The following is a 22,786-nucleotide window of genomic DNA, read 5'->3' as shown; positions in this document are numbered from 1 at the left end:
AATAGATTTAACTATAAAAAAATCTCATTATTGAGTAGTTTTGAGGTGCTTCATCCACCAAAAATGAATATAATTTAATTGGAGAATTCAGATCAGGCCTTCATAATTTCTAAGTGCTCAACCATGAGGAAAACATTCTACCCTCAAAATATTTAGAAGGCCTTTTTCTTATGCTATTCATTCTTCCGTTCAACAAATATTTATTGAGCACCTACCATATGTCATATAGTAAAGACAACACTGAAGAAAACAAATTTCCCTTATTCATTTTTACAATGGAAGGATACAGACAATAAACAAGATGAATATAGTAAAATACATATTATATGTAAATATTATATATAAGTATATATATTATATATATATTTATATATATACTTATATATGTTTATAAAATATAGTAAAATACATATTATATGTAAATATTATATATAAGTATATATTATATTATATTTATATACACTTATATATAATAAGTTTATAAAATATATTATAAGTAAAATATATATTATATGTAAGCTGGTGATAGTGTAATGGAGTAAGATAAAGGAAGGCCAATAAGCAGAGTTGACAGGGGATTTTGGAATTTTAAATAAGGTCAAGCCTTAATGAGAATGTGGCATTTATATGAAGACTTAAAGGAGCTGGGGTAATGAGCCATACCACATGAGTAAAGAAAATTCTAAGCAGAGCAAACAGAAAATGCTAAGGTCCTGAGGACTCAGTGTGCTTGATATGTCCCAGAAGAGGAGAGGACAGGATGGTGGAATGCAGTGAAATGGAAAGAGAGTAATAGTGGATAAGATAGAGAGCTGTGTATAAGGGGCAACAGACCAATATCATCTAGGGCCTGTATTCCATTTTAATGAATTTAGCTTTTACTCTGCATGAGAAAAGAAGTTGTCCAAAGGTTTTGAGCTGAAGTAACATTATCTAACACATTTTAACAGCCTTCCTTTGTTTAGAAGTGACTAAAGGGGGCAAGGGTCGAATCAAGGAAACTGCTAAAGACTGCTAGATTTTTGGATTAGAGTAGTTACAGTGAAGATGAAGAACAGCTGGATTCTGCATAAAATGTGAATGTAGAGCTATCAGGGGTAGATAATGGATTACATGTAAGTTCTGAGAGAAAGATAGGAGTCAAAAATTATGCAAGTTTTTTTGCCTGAAGAATTAGAAAGATGAAGCTGCCAATAAATGAGGTGGTTAAAGATAAAGGACTATTATTTAGTCTCTGAGTGCTTCTTGTCAGTAGTAATATTTGAGGATAGCCTGCCTTTTTGTGTCTTCACATTTGGTTTTCTTACTGTGGGTTTAATTCCAAGTTTTATCAAACCATCTCGTGTATTATGTCTATTAATAATAAATATCCCCATTCTTTTCATATTTCTTCAGCACAATCATGTAATAAATGAATAATGATATTTTAACTCATGTTTGATTTTACAGTTTGAAAAAGCTCTGATAATTTTAGTCTCACCAGGGAATTAGCCCCTTGACCATAACTGTCTTTCTCTTTATTAAACCCACTGATTTAGCAATTTTGAGAATATGCATAGAGGGATACACATAGCTCGTTAATAAATTACAATGTATTCAACTGTTTTTTTTTGCATTCATTAAAGGACAATGGTGAACTATGTAAATAAGAAAAAATTTTAAATTACTCTGGTCATGAAGTAAATGGAGGCAAATTACATACAAGAAGGACAAAAAAAACACTGATGTTAGCTATTCACTGATTGAATAGGAGCTGAGTCCTTAGGTAGAGTCACATAATCTAGTTGATCCCCAGCTTTCACAATTATTAGCATGTATTTGTTGTGCTTTTTAAGGAATGAGACAATGTATGCAAACTATCTGAAGACACCTGAAAAGTATTAATTGCCAAACTAATGTGAACTTATAATTCCCACAGCTTCAAGAAACACAGACCTAAGAGGAGATCAAGAGGGCAGAGTAAGAGGATGTGGAACTCACCTTTCCCCACATCAAAAATATATCTCCATATGAAAATATTCTCACTGAAAACTAACTGGAAATTGGCAGAAAGACCCCTGTACAACCAAGGCTGTCAGAAAGAGACACACATAATCAGGTAGAAAAGGAATAAAAGTGATCAAGTTAGGACCTGTGCCCCTGGAAAAGGATTCAAAGGAAAAGGGAAATTCCATGAGGGACACCTGCCCTGAGGAGTTAGCAGGTTGAGCCACAGATTAGGTGTCCCCATCCTGGGGTCCTGGGTGGAGGAGACAAGCCCCTTGGCTGGTTGGAGGAAGGCTGTGACATATAGAATAGCTGGGGAAACCCTGGACTCCAATCATGAGGGGCACGCATGGGTTGGCTAGACCCTGAGGCAGAATGGAGAAAGGTCTGCTCTGGTGGCCACCGTGTTTACTGCAAGTACTTCACCATCCATCCAAGCCTGAGCCTAGCAAATGCTTCAGGCTGGCTCACTCCATGCCACAGTGCAGCACTGGATCTGGGGGAGCTATGACCAGAGAAAGGACTTGACTGTGAGACAGAGGTGACCTGGTCCTGAAATGGAGCTCAGCTGGGGCAGTAGTAGCCATTGTTAGAGCTTACTCAAGCTGCACCTTAGAAGCCATCCAGATCTCTGATGGCAGATGCCCCACCACATCTAACATTCCAATACATGCCAAGAGACCATGCAGGCCCCTGCCAGCCCCACTGAGTGGTTCCACAATGGGGTAAGGTGGCAGAGGCAGGGGAAAGTGATTGGCTGTGAGGGACAAAGGGAGATTGCACCTGAGAATGTGTCTGAATGGAGCCATGGATGCCTACACAGGCAATACATTGAACCTCTATCTGTGCACAGGCAACACTTGCTTTGGTCCTCCCCTCCTCTGAGGTAAAGTTTCCAGTGCAGGGAGAGGGAAAAGCACAAACTTAACAGGAAAAGAGCCATCTCGGGCTTGACCCTCTGGGCTTCTGCTCCAGCAGCTTGGGATCAGACCCCACCCTGGACAGGGTGGTGATGGCCACTGAGCAGAGGGGAAGTCCCATCTCACACCTGGCATTACCTTTAGCCCCTCCATCTCCAGCTTCACTCCTTACCAAGGTGATAAACACCACACACCCTGAGGAAGATGTGACTTGTGTCCATGTCAAATCCAAATCTCCTAACAAAGGCACTGGGCACACAAAGTCTGTATAGGGATGCTCCCACCAAAGAACACCACTTTAAGACCACAATAGGTAACAGTTTCACCTAAATTCATAGAGGCAGAGAAAGTTAAGCAAAATGAAAAGGCAGAGGAACTACTCTCAATGGGAAGAGTGAGACAAAGCACCTAAAATATAAATAATGAAACAGAAATAAACACTTTACCAGATAAAGAATTCAAAACACTGGTAATAAAAATGTTAACTGGGGCTTCCCTGGTGGCGCAGCGGTTGAGAATCTGCCTGCCGATGCAGGGGACGTGGGTTTGAGCCCTGGTCTGGTAAGATCCCACATGCCGTGGAGCGGCTGGGCCCGTGAGCCACAATTGTTGAGCCTGCGCATCTGGAGCCTGTGCTCTGCAACAAGAGAGGCTGCGATAGTGAGAGGCCCGCGCACCGCGATGAAGAGTGGCCCCTGCCTGCCACAACTAGAGAAAGCCCTCACACAGAAACGAAGACCCAACACAGCCATAAATAAATAAATTAATTAATTAAAAACAAAAAACAAAAAAACCCATTGACTTTAAAAAAAAAAAAAGTTAACTGAATTAGGGAAAGAATTGATCTAAACCATGAACATTTTAACAAGGAACTAGAAAATAAAAATGACTCAATCAGAAATGAAGAATTCAATAGCTGGAATAAAAAACACAGTAGAAGGAATGAATAGAAGACTAAGTGATACAGAACAATGCATAAGTAATCTGGAAGACAGAATAATGGAAATCATCCAATCAGAAGAGCAAAAAGAGAAAAAAAAACATTTTAAAAAGTGAAAGCAATTTAAGAGATCTCTGGGATAACATTAAGCATTCCAACATTTGTATTATAGGGGTCCCAGAAGGAGAGGAGAGAGAGAAGAGGATTGCAATGTGTTTGAGGAGATTATGGTGAAAACTTCCCAAATCTGAGAAAGAAACAGATATCCAGGTACATGAAGCACAGAGGGTCTCAAACAAGATCAATGCAAACAGACTCATAGCAAAACATATCACAATTAGTAAGGCAAAAGTTAGAGAGAGAATTCTAAAGGCAGCAAGAGAAAAACATAGAGTCAGTTACAAGGGAATCCCCATATGACTATCAGCTGATTTCTCTGCAGAAACTTTAAAGGCCAGAAGGGAGTGGTATGATATATTCAAAGTGCTAAAAGGGAAAATCCTGCAACATAGGACACTCTACACAACAAGGTTATCATTTAGAATAGAAGAGGAGATAAAGAACTTCTCAGACAAACAATAAATAAAAGAGTTCATCAATACTAAACTTACCCTGACAGAAATGTTAGAGGGTCTTCTCAAAATGGAAAAGAAGCAAGAATCTATAGGAAAGGGAAAATCCCATTAGGAAAGGCAAATATATAGTAAGGACTGAGGATCAACCACTTAAATAAGCCAGTACATAGATTAAAAGACAAAAATTATAAAAGTAACTATAAATACAATAAACAGTTAATGAATAAGCATGAAGATGTAAAATATGCCATGAAAAACATAAAAGGTGGAGGAGGGCGTTAAAATATATATCTTTTAGAATGTGTTTTAACTTAAATATCTACTAGTTTCAAACAATAATTATAGATACAGTTCAACATATATGAACCCCATGGTAACCAAAAATCAAAAAAACCTACAATAGAAATACAAAAACCAAGAAGAACACCAGAATACTACTAAAGAAAATTATCAAACCACAAGGGAAGAAACAAAAAGAAGAAATGAACAGAGAAGAACCACAAATCAACCAGAAAACAAGTACTAAAAGGTTAATAAGTACATACCTATCAATAATTACGTTAATGTCAATGGACTAAATGCTCCAATCAAAACATAGTGTGGTTGATTGGATTTTTTTAAAAAAGACCCTTAGAAGAGCTTAAAAGAGCTAAACTTCAGTGATAAAGAACCACACAGACTGAAAGTTAGGGGATGGAAGAAGATGTTCCATGCAAACGGAAAAGACAAGAAAAAGCAGGGGTGGCAACACTCATATCAGACAAAAGAGACTTTAAAACAAAAGCTTTAACAAAAGACAAAAAAGGGCATTATAATGATAAAGGGATCAATACAAAAGGATATTACACTCATTAACATATATGCACCCAATTCAGGAGCACCTAAGTATATAAAGCAAATACTAACAGACATAAAGTGATAAATTGAAAAACAATATAAAATTATAGGGGACTTTAACACCTCACTTACGTTGATGGTCTTAAATGACATAATAGATCAAGTGAACTTAATAGATATTTACAGAACATTACATCCAAACTAGCAGAGTACACATCATGGAAAGTTTTTCAGTATAGATCACATGCTAGGCCATAAAATAAGCCTCAACAAATTCAAGAAAACAGAAATTATATCAGTATTTTCTCCAGCCACATGATATGAAAGTAGAAATCAATAACAGAAATAAAAATGAGAAAAGGACAAGCATGAGGAGATGTAATGTGCTACTAAAAAATTGATGGGTCAAGGAAGAAATCAAAGATGACATCAGAAAATACCTTGAGACAAATAATGCAATACAACACTTCAAAATCTATGGGATACAGCAAAAGTAGTTCTAAGAGGGAAGCTTATAGCAATACAGGCCTTCCTCAAGAAACAAGAAAAATCTCAAACAAACAACCTACCTAACATCTAAAGGAATTAGAACAAGAAAAACAAAGAGGGCCCCAAGTCATCAGATGGGAGGAAATAATAAAGATCAGAGAGTAAATGAATAAAAGATATTTTAAAAAACTACAGAAAATATCCATAAAACATGAATTTTTTTTAAACATAAACAAAACTGATAAACCTTTACCCTGGCTCACCAAGAAGAAAAGAGAGAGGACCCCCCCCCCCAAAAAAAATAAGAAATGAAAGAGGATAGATAAAAACCAATACCACAGAGATAACAAAAAAGCATAAGGGAATACTATGAAAAGTTATATACCAACAAATTGGACACCTAGAAAAAAAGTAGATAAATTCCTAGAAACATACAATCTCCCAGACTATATCAGGAAGAAATAGATAATCTGAATAGACGAATCAGTAGTAATGAAATTGAATCAGTAATCAAAAAACTCTCAGCAAAAAAAGTCTAGAACTGGATGGCTTCACAGGGGAACTCTACCAAACATATAAAGAAGAACTAATACCTATCCTCTCAGACTATTCAAAAAAATTGAAAAGAAGGGAACACTCCCAAATTCATTCTATGATGCCACCATTACCCTGATACCAAAACCAAATAAACACTCTACAAGAAAAGAAAATTTCAGGCCAATATCTTTGATGAATATAGATTAAAAATTCTCAACAAAATATCAGCAAACCGAATCCAACAATATATAAAAGGGGTCATATATCATGATCAAGTGGGATTTATTTCAAGGATATAAGGATGGTTCAACATTTGCAAATCAGTCAATGTGATACACCGCATTAACAAAAAGCAGTATGAAAATCACATTATTATCTCAATAGGCCTAAAAATAGCATTTGACAAAATTCAACATCCATTCATTATAAAGGTTCTCATCAAAGTTGATATAAATGGAATACATCTCAACATAATAAAGGCCATTTCTGACAAACACACAGCTAACGTCGTACTCAACAGTGAAAAGCTGAAAGTCTTTTCTCTAAATTCAGGAACAGGACAAGGGTGCCCACTCTCACCACTTCTATTTAACTTAGTATTGAAAGTCCTAGACACAACAATCAGACAAGAAAAAGAAATAAAAGCATCCAAATTGGAAGGGAAGAAGTAAAACTGTCACTTTTTGCAGATTACATGATACTTTTTATAGAAAACCCTAAAGTCTCCATCCAAAAACTATTAGAACTAATCAATGACTTCAACAAGGTTACAAGACAGAATATTAATATACAGAAATCTGTTGCTTTACTGTACATTAATCATAAAATATCAGAAAGAGAAACTAAAAAAAACCCAATCCCATTTAAAATCTCATCAGAAAGAATAAAATACCTAGGAATAAATGTAACCATGGAGGTGAAAGACTTATACTCTGAAAACTACAAAACATTGGTGAAGGAAATTGATGATACAAAAAATAAAATGATATCACATGCTCTTGGATTAGAATTAATACTGTTAAAATGAACATTCTACCCAAAGCAATCTACAGATTTAATGCAATCCTTATCAAAATACCCAGGACATTTTTCACAGAACTAGAAAAAATAATCCTACAATTCAGATGGAACCACAAAATACCCCAAATTGCCAAAGCAATTTTGAGAAAAAAGAACAAAGCTGGAGGTATTATGCTCCTAGACTTCAGACTATACTAATATATTACAAAGCTACAAACAAACAGTATTCAAAACAGTATGGTACTGGCACAGAAACAGGTATGTAGATCAGGAGAACAGACTGGAGAGCACAGAAATAAACCCACATACCTATGGTCAATTAATCTATAACAAAAGAATAAAGAATATACAATGGAGAAAAGATAGTACTCAATAAGTGGTGCTGGGAAAAGTGGACAGCTACATGTAAACGAATGGGATTAGAACATTTCCTCATACCTTATACAAAAATACACACAAAATGGATTAAAGAGCTAAATGTGAGACCTGAAATCATAAAACCCCTAGAAGGGAACATAGGCAAACACTCTTTTACATAAATCATAGCAACAATTTTTTGGATCTGGCTGCTAAGGTAAAAGAAATGAAAGCAAAAATAAACAAATGGGACCTAATTAAATTTAAAAGCTTTTGCAAGGCAAAGGAATTCATGTAAATGAAATAAAAAGAACCTGGGAGAAAAAATTTGTAAATGATATGACGAACAAAGGGTTAGTACCCAAAATATATAAACAGCTCATACAGCTCAGTATCAAAAAAACATACAATCCAATCGAAAAATGGCAGAAGACCTGAATAGACATTTTTCCAGGACTTCCGTCGTGGCACAGTGGTTAAGAATCAGCCTGCCAACGCAGGGGAAACAGGTTCAATCCCTGGTCCTGGAAGATCCCACATGCCGCGGAGCAACTAAGCCCATGTGCCACAACTACTGACCCTGTGCTCTATAGGCCATGCTCCGCAACAAGAGAAGCCACTGCAATGAGAAGCCCGCCCACCGCAACAAAGAGTAGCCCCCACTGGCCGCAACTAGAGAAAGCCCGTGCACAGCAACAAAGACCCAACATGGCCAAGACATTTTTCCGAAGAAGACATACAGATAGCTAACAGGCACCAGAAAAGATGCTCAACATCAGTAATCATTAGAGAAATGCAGATCAAAACAACAATGAGGTGTCACCTCACAACTGCAGAAAGGCTATCATCAAAAAGTCTACAAATGACTAATGTTGGCAAGGATGTGAGGAAAAGGGAACCCATGTACGCTGTTGGTATGAATGTAAATTTGTGCAGCTGCTATGGAAAACAGTATGGAGGTTCCTCCAAAAACCAAAAATAGAACTACCATGTGATCCAGTAATTCCACTTTTGGGTATATAGCTAGAAAAACGAAAACACTAAATCAAAAAAAAAATACATGCACCCCCAACATTCATAGCAGCATTATTTACAATAGCCAAGATATGGATGCAACCTAAACGTCCATCAACAGATGAATCGATAAAGAAGATGTGGTATATATGTACAATGGAATATTACTCAGCCATAAAAAAGAATGAAATTCTGCCACTGAGAGCAAACGTGGATGAACCTAGAGAAATAAATTGCTTAGAAACAAATTGCTTAGTGAAATAAGTCAGACAGAGAAAGAAATACTGTACGATAGCACTTGTATGTGGAATCTAAAAAAATAATACCGGGCTTCCCTGGTGGCGCAGTGGTTGAGAATCTGCCTGCCAATGCAGGGGACACAGGTTCGAGCCCTGGTCTGGGAACATCCCACGTGCCACGGAGCAACAGGGCCCGTGAGCCACAACTACTGAGCCTGAGCGTCTGGAGCCTGTGCTCCGCAACAAGAGAGGCCGCGATAGTGAGAGGCCCGCGCAGCACGATGAAGAGTGGCCCCTGCTTGCCGCAACTAGAGAAAGCCCTCGCACAGAAACAAAGAGCCAACACAGCCATAAATAAATAAATAAATAAATAAAATTAAAAGAAAAAAACCAAAAAAACCCCACAACATTATATTAAGGTGGGTTTAAAAAATAATAATAATAATAATAATACAAACGAATGTATATGCAAAACAAAAATAGAAAACAAACAGATAGTTTGTTTTCACAGATATAGAAAACAAACTAGTGGTTACCAAAGGGGAAAGGGAAGGGGGGAGGGGCACATTACGGGTGTGACATTAGGAGACACAAATTATAATGTATAACTAAAATGCATAAAATAGATAAGCAACAAGTATACAATGCACAGGGAATTACAGCCATTATCTTGTAATAGCTTTTAATGGAGTATAATCTGTAAAAATACTGAATCACTATGCTGTCCACCTGAAACTGTTATTGTAAATCAACTATACTTCAATTAAAAGAATGAAAAAACGAAAGGAACATAGAGCCAACAAATGTAAAAAGATTTAGAACACTGATAAAGAGATAGGTGGTACACCCTATAGCCTCAAGTATTAACCAATTATATTTTATTTTTCTTCTTTATGCTTCTTTATGTTTTGTGAAAGTATTTACTTTTCTACTACAAACTTCTTCATCATTGTCACTTCTACAAGTTTAGAGGCAGAACTCCTGCATCTACAACTTTAAACACAACTATGTAGCCATGAGTAATCATAAAAATGAAGCAAATGGCAGAAAATGTTCACTCCCAGTTATGATTGTTACTCTCACACCAAACAGCCATGGGCACTTTATTTTCACATTATATCTTAGTTTTATCTTTTCCAACTTGAAAATTATTCCATATTATAAAAAAAAATGATGTAAAGAGTACAGGCAAATGGAAGAAACAAAAAATGCTTGTACATACATAGTTGCACAGCACTATCCTTAGATTTTTAATGACTGGATTTAGAACAAAAGAGTGTTGTATCTCAAGATTGCTTTGGCTATTCGGGGTCTTTTGTGTTTCCATACAAATTGTGAAAATTTGTATTCTACTTCTGTGAAAAATGCCATTGGTAGTTTTATAGGGATTGCATTGAATCTGAAGATTGCTTTGGGTATTATAGTCATTTTCACAATGTTGATTCTTCCAATCCAACAACATGGTATATCTCTCCATCTGTTTGTATCATCTTTAATTTCTTATCTTTGATAAAGGAGGCAAGAATATACAATGGAGAAAAGACAGTCTCTTCAATAAGTGGTGCTGGGAAAACTGGACAGCTACACGTAAAAGAATGAAATTAGAACATTCCCTAACGCCATACAAAAAATAAACTCAGAATGGATTAAAGACCTAAATATAAGGCCAGACACTACAAAACTCTTAGAGGAAAACATAGGCAGAACACTCTATGACATAAATCACAGCAAGATCCTTTTTGACCCACCTCCTAGAGAAATGGAAATAAAAACTAAAATAAACAAATGGGACCTAATGAAACTTAAAAGCTTGTGCACAGCAAAGGAAACCATAAACAAAACCAAAAGACAACTCTCAGAATGGGAGAAAATATTTGCAAATGAAACAACTGACAAAGATTTAATCTTCAAAATATACAAGCAGCTCATGCAGCTCAATATCAAAAAAACAAACAACCCAATCCAAAAATGGGCAGAAGACCTAAATAGATGTTTCTCCAAAGAAGATGTACAGATTGCCAACAAACACATGAAAGGATGCTCAACATCACTAATCTTTAGAGAAATGCAAATCAAAACTACAATCAGGTATCACCTCACACCCGTCAGAATGGCCATCATCAAAAAATCTACAAACACTAAATGCTGGAGAGGGTGTGGAGAAAAGGGAACCCTCCTACACTGTTGGTAGGAATGTAAATTGATACAGCCACTATGGACAACAGTACAGAGGTTCCTTAAAAAACTAAAAATAGAACTACCATACGACCCAGCAATCCCACTACTGGGCATATACCCTGAGAAAACCATAATTCAAAAAGACACATGCACCCCAATGTTCATTGCAGCACTATTTACAGTAGCCAGCACATGGAAGTAACCTAAGTGTCCATCGACAGAAGAATAGATAAAGAAGATGTGGCTCATATATATGATGGAATATTACTCAGCCGTAAAAAGAAATGAAATAACTCAAAAAGAGTCATGTACCACAATGTTCATTGCAGCACTATTTACAATAGCCAGGACATGGAAGCAACCTATGTGCCTGTCGACAGATGAATGGATAAAGAAGATTTGGCACATATATACAATGGAATATTACTCAGCCATAAAAAGAAACGAAATTGAGTTATTTGTAGTGAGGTGGATGGACTAGAATCTGTCATACAGAGTGAGGTAAGTCAGAAAGAGAAAAACAAATACCTTATGCTAACACATATATATGGAATGAAAAAAAAAAATAGTTCTGAAGGACCTAGGGGCAGGACAGGAATAAAGACGCAGACGTATAGAATGGACTTAATAACAGGAGGAGGGGGAAGGGTAAGCTGGGACTACGTCAGAGAGTGGTATGGACATATATACACTACCAAATGTAAAATTGATAGCTAGTGGGAAGCAGTCGCATACCACAGGGAGATCAGCTCGGTGCTTTGAGACCACCTAGAGGGGTGGGATAGGGAAGGTGGGGGGAGATGCAAGAGGGAGGGGATATGGGCATATAAGTATACGTATAGCTGATTCACTTTGTTATACAGCAGAAATTAACACAACAATGTAAAGCAATTATACTCCAATAAAGATGTTTAAAAAAAAAAACAGTGTTGTAGTAGACACAGTTAAGCATAAACAACTTAGGCTGAATAATTAAATGAACTTTTACAATTTTACTAAATCAGAGCAAAAATTACCAATATAAAAATCAGAAAACATGATTTTTCTATTTCAATGACAAATTAATATTGTAGTTTTTAGGCAAACCCAGGAATAAATTTCTTAAGTCAATGTTGAGTTATAGGTAGGTATTAGAAGATAGTGATATATCATTAAAACTAAAGTCATTTTGCATATTGACCTATATATTGTTTTCTACAAAATATGTTAACAGATATGTCATTTACTTGTCAGTAGCAATGAAACGCAGAGCATGGGATCCCAGCACATCAATGAGAATAATTACAGAATGATTCTCAAGAGGAAAACAAGCAAACATGAAAGGCAAATTCTTCTACTTCAAAATTTTGTCTAGATCTAGCTGTTGCTTTTTTCTCCTCTAACACCAGAATGAATTGCTTTCTTTACTAATGTTTTTTCTTAAGCTAGGTACCCATATAACAATGTCTGAGACAAAAACCTGTCTATTGGAACAGTAAATGAGAGACTGGAAGAGTGGCACAGGGAAGGAGGGGAAGTTAATGTCCTGGTGTATTATTGACTTAGCCATCACCGTGTGTGATCAATTCTCAGTGTTGCTGGGACCTGTTGCGGAGTCTCAGGAAAAGTATCTCCAAACCATTCCCTCCAAGGATAAAAAAGGGAAGCTTTATTGTCATTCTCTCTCCTAGTGGAATAAAAGATTGCTCCTGGGATATAAACTCTTTAGTACTTCCAAATTGTGTATGTGTGAGAGACATGAGTTTCCTGCAAGTTCTTATGTCAAGGCATCAGAGAAGAACTTGGGTAAGAAGCAAGAGGTTCAGTATATATGCTTGACATGAGAAACTCTCAGGCTTTACCCACTCAAAATTAGTTGCCACAGCTATGCTAGTATATGAGATGAAGCCAAGAGGATTTGAGGTGCTTTAAAGAGGCATTTTATACAATCCAACCCATGCCCCACTCAGACATGTAGATATGTGTTTACTCTCCATTAACCCCCATCCTAATCCCCTTCAGCCAAATCCAAACTGTATGAGGTTTCATGAAAGACAGTCATTATGACTAATTGTAGTTCCTGCTCCTCCAACTCACTCTGAGTCCTTAATTAATATGCACCATTTTCCTCCTATCCTTCTCCACCATGTGTTCTAGATTTCTTGGTCTCTCATTTCTCCTATCAGCTGTTCCAGTGTTTTTTTTTCTGGTGATGTAACTCAGACCATCCCTCAAGGAATCCCTCAATTGTCTTGCCCTGTTGAGGCCATGGTTTCTGCAAGTGCAGGCCAGTAGAAGTTAGGATGAATGGGGCCCATCTTAGTTCCACTTCTTGGTTCCCAGCTGAGTATTTTTTAGGATGTAGCACAACATACCAATCATTGGTTCAACATCTATGCTACATTCTAGAAGGTAGAACTCTAACCCTCAGTGGCAGTCCCTGAGCTGGCATTTTAGTTGAAACTTTATGAGGTCAATCTATGGTTCTATCAGTCTTGATATTTCTGGATGATGAGATATATGGGAAGACCAGTGGGTCCCATGGTATTGTGCATATTGTAGAGTCTCTTATTATAAATTGAGACCCTTGTTCCAATGTAATGTTCTGTAGGTGCCACGCTAAGAGATCAGGATTCTGAAAGCTCTCACATGGTGGTGCTGTCCGGCAGTATTTCCTATCAGTAATAGGCCCCTGTTGTCAGATGACTAGTAAATAATACAGTCCCCAAATCCTATCCTGTAGGTATGCTTTCTAGGGCTAATACCAGTACCAACCCTCTCGGCAAAAGCAGAGCCTGAAACCAAGACCTAAAGTCAGGTAGTTTATTTTGGAATGCCAGCAAGTTGGAGTGAGGAAAGGAGAAAAACCAATAGAAAGATGGATATGACAATGACTGCAACTAAGGGTGACTCATCACTTGATGCCACCAAAAATTTCTGGGGAGTCTTAGAAACTACACCTCAAAACTATCCACCCTGGGGACAAAGGAGGGAAGCTTTTAGCTATCTGGTGGCTCCTATCCCCCACTGATAAAGTGTCACCATATGAAGTGTTAACTCTCACACATTTTCAAGGAGTACATTCATGAGGATCAAACAATTTCTGCAGGATTCCCAGCTGCCTCCCTATACCATGTCTCCGGAGAAGACCTAGGGCAGGAAGTAAGAGGTACCAGGGATGCAAATAAAGCTTGTTGAAGATGGCCCAGAATAAATGCTGTGTGGCTGAAATAATGGGTAAAGGCAAGAAGCTATGAAGCTGGCACAAAAGCTCTTCAGAGGTTCAGTACTGTCTACTGGTTAAGGTTGATGCATGAAAGTGAATTCTCATCATATACTTGATCAACATTGCTTTTTCTTCCTCCAAAGTAGGTCAGGTTGAGCCTTCAATATATCCTATAGGGCTTCCCTGGTGGCGCAGTGGTTGAGAATCTGCCTGCCAGTGCAGGGGACATGGGTTCGAGCCCTGGTCTGGGAAGATCCTACATGCCACGGAGCAACTAGGTCCGTGAGCCACAACTACTGAGCCTGCGCATCTGGAGCTTGTGCTCCACAACAAGAGAGGCCGCGATAGTGAGAGGCCGGCGCACCGCGATGAAGAGTGGCCCCCGCTTGCCGCAACTAGAGAAAGCCCTTGCACAGAAACGAAGACCCAACACAGCCAAAAATAAATAAATAAAAAATAAAATAAAGGAATTCCTTAAAAAAAAAAAAATCCTATATATGTCCAGAACTATGCAACTATAATCTAATAAGGCATTAATTAAAATACTACCTTAAGAAAGTAAATGGCAATTACAAGAGATGTCTATAATGTACAGTAATTTTGAATTATTTTCTTTGCCAATGGGAGGATTTGTTTCACTATGTTAGTAGGTGAACTTCCTTCCTCTAAAAATAATATTAACCAAGCCATGAAAATTGGTTTATTCTCCTACATAAATACTTTAGGGAGAGTCTCAAAGCAAAGAATAGGGGTTTGGCAATTCATCTAAGGGGAATTCATGTTTCTTAATGCTTTTGCATCAGTGGTTTTATGAAGCCGTTTTTTTATTTCTTATTTTCCCTTTCAGAATAAAATTAGATAAATTAAAGGCATTAATGGTTATACGTTTTTGATTTCATGGTATTTTTGTCATAATTATTAGGTGAGCTAAAACAATATCAATGGACTTAATTGATTTTTTCTGTCCCATAGCCTTGTCATTTATCCTGATTTAGTAAAGACACTGGATGACTTTATTTCATTTATTAGAAATGGATGTTATTCACTCTTCCATGATGTACCTGGGGCAGTAAGCTTTGGGATGAGGTTTGTGAATTGAATTATTATCACAATAAAATTGTTCTCTAATACACCTTATTAGGAGTATTATAATTTATTTCCTAGGCTAGATAACATTAAAAACAGAGTTTTAAGTAGAAACTTCCTTTTAAGGTTAATCAAAACAATATCAATGAAATGCTTACTATGTGCCATGGACTGAACTAGATTTTGGTGGACAAAACAATAAATACAACTTAGTCCTTTGCCCTCATTGTCTAGTAAAAAATTTCAGTTCCGTTTGTAAAATTCATGGTATCTTTGCATTAGAATTCCATAACATTCTATACATACCATTTTCTTTCATTTTCTCTGACACATGTTAACATTGAAGCTTGTAGTATAGATTTACTAATTTTTAAGAGTGATATATACTTTTAGACATATCCAGCCAAAATAGGCATCATTTTTACCCATTCTTGTAGCCACATCAAGCAAACACTAAATACTATCCATTTGTCTTTGCATGTGCCTTTGAATTGTTTGCTTTCATTTTATCCTCCCTATTATCATTGTAGTCGAGGCCCTCATATTTCATATCTAGACAATGTCACTGTTCACTTTTCCTGCTTCCATCCTCTTAAGTGCATCCCTAATGCACACCATGTTCTATAATTTGGGTGACCATACATTCCAGTTTGCCTGGGATACTCTCAATTTTGACTACTGTAATTATCAAGAATAGATCCTTGCAGTCTCAAAAACTGGGCGGTAAGTTTCATGTTCATCTTACCTGTTCATCTCACATTATATTCAACTTTGCGACCTTACACTTTTCAAAGTCTTTCAACGACCAATGTAAAAAGCTCATACAGGATTCAAAACTTCTATAATTTGACCACAATGTACCTTTTAAACTTTATTTAATATATGTTCTCATTTCTCAACCTATGTAAATTGTTCTCCATCTTTGATGATCTTGATGGCCAACTCAAATTTCTTGATTTCATGTTGTCTTTCCTGATCACTTTCATATTTCCACTGAACTACAGTAAATATTCTTTGTCACTAATATGCAGATTTGTGACAGCCAGGATATTGTTTTTTAGTAAAGTTAGCTCTAATACACATCATTTGGTTGCCTTACACGTTCTGATAGGAGACATTACTTAGTAGTGTTTAATATCATGGACTGGTATCATGATGCTTAGGCTTAAATAGCAGATCTTCTAGTGCATTCTACCATGCAAGCTCTTTCTTCACTTTATCATACAACTTCTTAAGGCAACAAATATTACTTAGTAAACAGTAAAAAAAAATGTTAGCAAATAGAAGGAAACAAGAGGAACAAAATAAGACCAGATAGTACATCAAAAATGCTACCCACTCCATCAATTTTCTCCCACCAATAAATCTTCCCATTACTTTTATGAAAATAAATATTACTTCCATAAAAAGATCCAGACATATATCTAAAACTACGTTTTACATGGCTGAATATACCACATTCAAGGAATGTGAGAATATGATGGGGTGGAGTAATATTTTCCCCAAGCATTTTGGTTCTTGAGCTTGATCCTGGGAATTTCTTATCTCACTTGAGGGCAACTGCTCATTTATTCAGGGAGGCTCTTCTTCATCCCAGCACTGGTTTTCTCCTCTACAAAAGTTATGGCTTAAATTTTTCATATTCCTTGAACCTAAACCCATTAAATCCAGGCCCAACAGAGTTTCCTATCTGATCCTTACCTGCAGGCAATTTGCCATCTAGTGTAAAAGAGAAGAAAACACATAAGCAAGTTAAATTCAGTGTGATAGGAACTATGATAAAGCAATGCACAGGTGAAATGGAGAACAAGTGTTGGAACTTGGACAAATTTCTATCTCTCAAAACTAAGATAAGCTGGAAAAACATGCATAAGTAGTTGATGAGCAAATTAATTCACTGAATTAACTATTTTATGGATAATTAATTTCAATAATCATTTTTTAATTCTATACAAGTTTTTTCTGTTGTGATATCCCAACCATTTTAAAAATGATGAAAAAAGGGGTTATGGGAGTAATCTACAACTTGTAAGAAAGGATTACTTCCAGGTCATGATCAGATTGTAGTGCTTTAAACTTTTTCACAAGGCTAGATGAGTCTAATAAACAGTCTATGCAACACCAAATTAATACAAACAGATAAAAATAACTTTTATAATAAAAAATAAATGCCAAACATATTTGATGAGTGAATTATTCAAAACTACCACAATGTATATACATAAATTTACATAATAAGCCAGTCTGATTAACTCTTCACTTCTCACCACAACAAAAGGTGCAGAGGAAGGAACACTCCCAAACTTATCCTATGAGGCCACCATCACCCTGATACAAAAACCAGACAAAGAAACCACAAAAAAAGAAAATTACAGGTCAATATCACTGATGAACATAGTTGCAAAAGTCCTCAACAGAATACTAGCAAGCCAAATCCAACAATCCATGAAAAGGATCATACACCATTATCAAGTGGGATTTATCCCAGGGATGGAAGGATTTTTCAATATCTGCAAATCAATCAGTGTGATACACCACATTAACAAACTGAAGAATAAAAACCATATGATCATCTCAATAGATGCAGAAAAAGCTTTTGACAAAACTGAGTACCCATTTATAATAAAAACTCTCCAGAAAGTGGGCATAGAGGAAATATACTTCAACATAATAAAGGCCATATATGACCAACCCACAGCTAACATCATACTCGATGAGGAAGAGCTGAAAGCATTTCCTCTAAGATCAGGAACAGGACAAGGATGTCCACTCTTGCCACTTTTATGCAACATAGTTTTGGAAGTCCTGGCCATTTCAATCAGAGAAGAAAAGAAATAAAAGTAATCCAAATTGGAAAAGAAGTAAAACTGTCACTGTTTGCAGATGTCATGATACCATACATAGAAAATCCCAAAGATGTTACCAGAAAAGTACTAGAGCGCATCAATGAATTCGGTAAAGTTGCAGGATATGAAATTAATACACAAAAATCTCCTGCATTTCTGTACACTAACTACAAAAGATCAAAAAGAGAAATTAAGAAAACAATCCCATTTACCATTGCAACAAAAAGAATAAAATACCTAGGAATAAACATACCTAAGGAGGCAAAAGACCTGTACTCCTAAAACTGTAAGACACTGATGAAAGAAATCAAAGATGACACAAGAAGATGGAAAGATATACAATGCTCTTGGGTTGGAAGAATCAATATTGTCAAAATAACTGTACTACCCAAGACAATCTACAGTTTAAATGCAATCCCTCTCAAACTACCAATGGCATTTTTTTTGGAAATCTAGAACAAAATATCTTAAAATTGTTATGGAAATACCAAAGACCCTGAATAGCCAAAGCAATCTTGAGAAAGAAAAATGGAACTGGAGGAGTGAGGCTCCCTGACTTCAGACTATAATACAAAGCTACAGTAATAAAAAAAGTATGGTACTGGCACAAAGAGAGACTTATAGATCAATGGAAAAGGATAGAAAGCCCAGAAATAAACCCATGCAGCTACAGTCAATTAATCTAAAACAAAAGAGGCAAGAATATACAATGGAGAAAAGACAGTCTCTTCAATAAGTGGTGCTGGGAAAACTGGACACCCACATGTAAAAAGATGAAATTAGAACATTCTCTAACACCATACACAAAAATAAACTCAAAATGAATTAAAGACCTAAATGTAAGACCAGATACTATAAAATTCTTAGAGGAAAACATAGGCAGAACACTCTTTGACATAAATCGTAGAAAGATTTTTTGAGTCCATCTCCAGGAGTAATGAAAATAACAAAAATTAACACATGCGACCTAATTAAACTTAAAAGCTTTTGCACAGCAAAGGAAACCATAAACAACAACAAAAAAAGACAACCCATAGAATGGGAGAAAATATTTGCCAAGGATAACACTGACAAGGGATTAATCTCCAAAATATACAAACAGCTCTCATGCAGCTCAATGTCAAAAACAAACAACCCAATCAAAAAATGGGCAGAAGATCTAAGTAGGCATTTCTCCAAAGACGACATCCAGATGGCCAAAAAGCACATGAAAAGATGCTCAACATCACTAATCATTGAGAAATGCAAATCAAAACTACAATGAGGTATTACCTCACACTGGTCAGAATGGCCGTCATCAAAAATCTACAAACAATAAATTCTAGAGAGGGTGTCAAGAGAAGAGAATCCTCCTACACTGTTTGTGGGAATATAAATTGGTGCCACTATGGAGAACATTATGGAGGTTCCTTAAAAAACTAAAAATAGAGCTACCATTTATCCAACAATCCCACACCTGGGCATATATCCAGAGAAAACCACAATTCGAAAAAGTACATGCACCCCTATGTTCACAGCAGCACTATTCACAACAGCCAAGACATGGAAGCAACCTAAATGTCCATCGACAGATGAATGGATAAAGATGTGGTACATATATACAATGGAATATTACTCAGCCATAAAAAAGAATGAAATAATGTCATGTGCAGCAACACGGATGGACCTAGAGATTATCATACTTAGTGAAGTAAGTCAGAAAGAGAAAGACAAATGTCATGTGATATCACTTATATGTGGAATCTAAAAAAATGATACAAATGAACTTATTTACAAAACAGAAACAGACTCATAGTCTTAGAAAACAAACTCATGGTTATCAAAGTAGAAAAGTGAGGGGGGGATAAATTAGGAGGTTGGGATTAACATATACACACTACTATATATAAAATAGATAAGCAACAAGGACCTATGGTATAGCACAGGGAACTCTACTCAATAGTCTATAATAACCTGTATGGGAAAAGAACCTGAAAAAGAATAGATATATGTACATGTATTACTGAATCACTTTGCTGGACACCTAAAATTATAAAAAAAAGTAAATGTTGAAAATATTTGCTGAGTGAATTATTAAAAACTACTACAATGTATATACATAACTTTACATAATAAGCCGATCCCATTAACTCTTCATTTCTTAACTCAAAAAAAAGTTACATATTAGTCTGTTTTCTCCAAAGCACCAATATACTTGGCAATTTAACATAAGGCATCTTAAAATTTCTGTCATCTAGATGATACTTCTGAACAAAAATTCTTGGTAATAGTTTGAAAGAAACAGATTTCTTAAAAGAAGTTAAATGGGCAGCTACAAAATTTAAGAGAACAAAATGTCAGAAAGTGACATGTCTTTTTATTCATGAATCTGTCAAGAAATCTCCTTGTCCCATTTCAGACGTTTAGTATATTTGTACAAAGCAACATCTGTACATTTACGAAACACAATTCAAAAATGCCAAAAGAAAAAAGTGGCAATTTAAAGGTATCCTAAAAGGAAAGTTTTGAAATACTGTCTTTGATCACTTCCTATGACCAATGTTTTTAAACTGACATATTTCTTTGAAGTTCTTCTATTCAGGTCCCTAATGAAATATTACCTGCAGGTAAAGCTAGGTAGAGAAACATACAAAGTGGATAGAGATTCATTAATGCAAATTTAGGAAAAATACACCTATGCACATACACACTATTCCTGTCATGTATGTTTAGGATACAGTTTGATAGTTACTATCAGTCCTGACAGGTGATTAAAGGTATTTGGAAAACCTACAAAAAAAAAAATAAAGAAAGAATCAAGGGTCCAAGTCATGTCAGATTAAAAGATTACATTCCCCAGAAGGCTCTTCAGCTTTCTGTCTGAGTGTTTGGAAGTCAATCACACATGGGGTTAGTAAGGTTAACTCAGATCGGTATAGGCCATAAATAGTAACTGGTCAGAAAAGCAAATATCTGGGTAAATATGATTGTCGGCATTCATGGCAGGTAAGAGTCAGCTATGAGACTGGCCAGCAAAAATCACAGCCAGCACAGGTGTAATCAGGATTATAAAATTAGCAAGAAGTTGCATCATGAGAGAATTAGGCACTAGGGTTGCCACGCCATTGAACAATGGGACTGGAAAGTGCAAAAAAGCTGAAGAAACATAATAGAAGACATGTGAGCATGTTAGTATCAAGAAGTCATGATTCAATGAGGCAGTTTTCTTCTTCCTGCCCCCAGTTTATGGCTGTTTTTATATGATCAACAGCAATATATGTCCAGATGAAAAGGACCAGGTAAAGTTTGAAAGACATATTTTAGTTTCACCTGCCTCAGCTGCATGCTAGATTTATTCATTAAATATGTATTTACTAAATAAGGTTAACATTTCTTCTCTTCAATACCGAGGTGGTCAAATAACTAAAAAGGAATTTTGGTTCTTCTGTAATGATATTTTAATTACTTAACCCAAAATTTAAAAAATAAATTTCATTTTGATATTCAGATACTAAATAGATATATTTCTTTGCTCAGTGCAGCAGAGAGTCTGCTCACTGCTGTCTATGAGGCCCTCTTCTTCTTTCTCCTGGGCACACATCAGGATTACAAAGTTTAGCTTTCTTTCAATTAGATATGTCCAGGCTACTAAACCCTAGGCAATGAATAGTGAGTAGAACTATGTGTGTCTTTTCCAGATCAAGACAGTTATGAAGTGGTTGTGTATCCTCCATATTTTCTCAACCCTTTTCTAGTTAGATAAAGACAACAACAAGACCCTAGATTTACGTTATGTCCAATATGACAGTCATCAGTCACATGTGGCTATTTATATTTGAACTAATTAAAATTATATATAATTATAATTCAGTTCCTCAGTTACATTAACCACATTTCAGGCACTCAAAAGCCACATTGCTAATGGCTACTATCACATATCCATCATTGCATAAAATTCTATAGGCCTGTGTTGCCCTCGACAATGGTGAAACAAAAGTACAGAAATAGACTGGGTCCCTGAATCACCACAAGGAAAACCACACAAAATCCAGTACCATCTACTTGTGACTATTCTGTGAGCGAAAAATCTACTTTCACTGTTTGAGACATTCTTCAGTTTGGGCCTTATGTTGCTACAGCTGCTAGTTACCCTAACTAGTACAATAAGTATGATATATTTATAGAAAATGGAGTTCCAATTAACCCAAAAGATAGCAGCACATTACTAGACATAAGCAGAGAACTGGCGTCAGGTGAGAAGCATGATATTTAATTTCTATGGCAGAAAACCTGATGCTCAGGTAGACACTTAGTCATTTGTAAGCAAGTGTAAATTCAGCATCCAGGTGGAACTGATATCAAGGAAGTCAAGGCAGTTCCAAGTTTCAGTACATGTGGAAAATGGGTTTATTTTATAACCAACACCATTTCCATTACACAGGACAAGAGATTCTCATTAGTAAATATGGGAAGCTGCTCATCTACTGGCTGCTAGCCAATTCAAGGACAAACAGAAATTGAGACTATGTAATTTCTTCAAGACAGCAAGCAATAGCAGATTTACACTTACAAATCTAC

At 36.2% G+C, this 22,786-nt stretch overlaps 1 long non-coding RNA gene across 1 annotated transcript in view; it reads left to right on the top strand.

Annotated features, from left to right (window-relative positions):
• The first annotated feature begins 3,463 nt into the window (after positions 1–3,463).
• Positions 3,464–22,786, top strand: part of LOC309656167 — a 63,495-nt gene continuing 44,172 nt past the window's right edge. The window contains exon 1 of the long non-coding RNA XR_014261197.1: positions 3,464–3,594. This is a non-coding gene — a long non-coding RNA (uncharacterized lncRNA). The remainder of the gene's footprint in view (positions 3,595–22,786) is intronic.

The sequence above is a fragment of the Balaenoptera physalus genome (assembly GCF_965194825.1).
Source record: "Balaenoptera physalus genome assembly, chromosome: 2".
NCBI lineage: Eukaryota > Metazoa > Chordata > Mammalia > Artiodactyla > Balaenopteridae > Balaenoptera > Balaenoptera physalus.
This window is presented reverse-complemented; position numbering and strand designations above follow the sequence as displayed.